Source organism: Aulonocara sp. 'chitande type north' Nkhata Bay, linkage group LG22 (assembly GCF_057382095.1).
Source record: "Aulonocara sp. 'chitande type north' Nkhata Bay isolate Kocher_YH1m ecotype deep benthic linkage group LG22, A_spYH_male_GT1.1, whole genome shotgun sequence".
NCBI classification, from domain to species: domain Eukaryota; kingdom Metazoa; phylum Chordata; class Actinopteri; order Cichliformes; family Cichlidae; genus Aulonocara; species Aulonocara sp. 'chitande type north' Nkhata Bay.
The window spans coordinates 37,287,519-37,289,517 of record NC_141364.1 but is presented as its reverse complement, the minus strand read 5'-3'; the positions used below and the strand labels follow the sequence as shown (position 1 = coordinate 37,289,517).

At 45.1% G+C, this 1,999-nt stretch overlaps 1 pseudogene; it reads left to right on the top strand.

Annotated features, from left to right (window-relative positions):
* Nucleotides 1-327: 327 nt before the first annotated feature.
* Nucleotides 328-1,783, top strand: LOC147304649 (uncharacterized; annotated as a pseudogene).
* Nucleotides 1,784-1,999: the final 216 nt, after the last annotated feature.

Here is a 1,999-nt window from a genome sequence, read left to right as displayed (position 1 = left end):
TAATCCCTCCCTCACTATCCTTCCCTCCTTCCTCCCCAACCCATAAAAAGATACCTGAACATACTCATACTCTGTGTTACATGTTAAGTGCCTATCTTAGCTTTCAAAAATGGAATGTCCATCAACCTCTCCCCCCTACCCCACCTTGCTTGTCCCCTCAGACCAGCTCTTACGACCCTCTTCCAACCCCCATCCATCTGGATTTCAAAAGGAGTCTTACCGGAGAGCTCACCTGCCTTTCCACGTGTAGCCTGAGTCCACTGGATCACACCGAAGCAGTCTTCTGGTATGCGTGATAACCAGTAACAGCTTGGGCGGTTCACCATAATGCATTTCATCTTCGCCTGCCGCTCCGTGGTTCCTGTACAGTGTGCTGTACCTTTTTGGGTTTCTTTTAACCGTGTCCTTTCCCCCATAATATTACTCCTTTATATAGTCTATTTTGTTGGAGTTCATTTAGGATGGCTGCAGTCTTATGTAGTTCCCACAGGAAGATATAGGCTTAAAAACACACTTGAGCTCCCCTCTTAAAATCCAGAAGGGGGTTAAAAGAAATCTTACTTTCCTGGTTTAGGGCTCAATAACTAATTTTCCTTTTCCCCAGAAGATAATTCTTGAAGCAGAAGGGCTATGTTAACTTACTCCCACTTAGTTAAAAAAGTAAAATATGAATTGGGAGGGCTAGTTTTGCTTATTCCTGCTTAGTTTAAATAAAAAGGTTTAAAACCAAAAAGTGGGAGACTTAAATTACCCACTGCCTTGTTCAATCATTCAATTTAAGCCCACATTGGGAGAACCAATTGTGTTTTACTCCCAGTAAAAAAGTGAGGCTAAAAAAACTGTTTTTACTCCAAATTACCTTGTTCTGGGGGAGTTACAACCCTGGTTCACGCTGGTCTGAGGGGCATCCCTAACGTTTCGCGACTGCTGTCGCTTCTTCAGAGGGTTAGGGTTAGGGAAGTGGGTGAGATGACGATTGAGGCCCTGCAACAGCAGGAGCCAGCGGGCGCCTTGAGCAGTGACTCACTGGACCGCGCTGATCCCTACTATTTTAATATTAAAAGCAATTTTCACCTGAGCGAGGAAGATAATGAGAGCAATGACTCTGTGGAAGAATTTAAAACCGTGGGGTCAAAAAAGCAAACTGAGGATCGCAGCAGACGCGAGCCCACAGGGGTGAGAGTCGATTGGGGCGAGGGCCGAGACGAAGAGCGTGGAGAGGGTGTGGCATACGCCAACCTACCATCGGGCGCGGGTTAGTCGTAAACTGCAGGATTGGAGAATTAAGGTTAATAAACCTATAGTTTTCTTGGGAGATTCTAATCTAAGTAGGATACCCCCCTTCAATAACGATCAGATTCAAGTGGAGAGCTATCCGGGTGCGAATTTCTATCATTTCTTCAACTTGTTGGAGACAGCACTGGTATGTGACAATACGGGACTGGTGGTGCTATCTATAGGCCTAAATAATAAGGATCAGGACCCTCAAAAGACTTCGATCAAGCAATTGCGTAGGGTGGTGAATGGTGCGAAAATCGCGTTTCCGAATGCGGATATTTTTGTAGCTCACGTCCATTTCTCCAAGTCATTGTCCAAAACTCAGCAGTATAATCTCACCATGATTAATAATTTCATTAGCACGCATTACAATTATTTGCCATGTATATCACAGCAACATTTTCACACTACAGCAGATGGTATTCACTGGACGAAGGAGACTGCTGGAAAAATCTTTGGGAGCTGGTGCGAAAGCCTGCGACTTAGTGAGGGTTTAGAGGGATGATAGAACCGCGAGTGGAGCAGCGGATTGAGGAGATGAATCCTGTTCCTCTGCTAGATTTAAGTTGGTCCTCTTCCTCCAACGTGTTAAACCTTTCCAGGCTTTTTGTTCCATCGTCAGCACAACTAAGTCTATTAGAGAAGGGCCTTACTTTCAGCCCAAAGCCGCGTAGTTTCTCCCGAGAGCTACTCCGTCGTGATTTGCATTATTATCATAGAC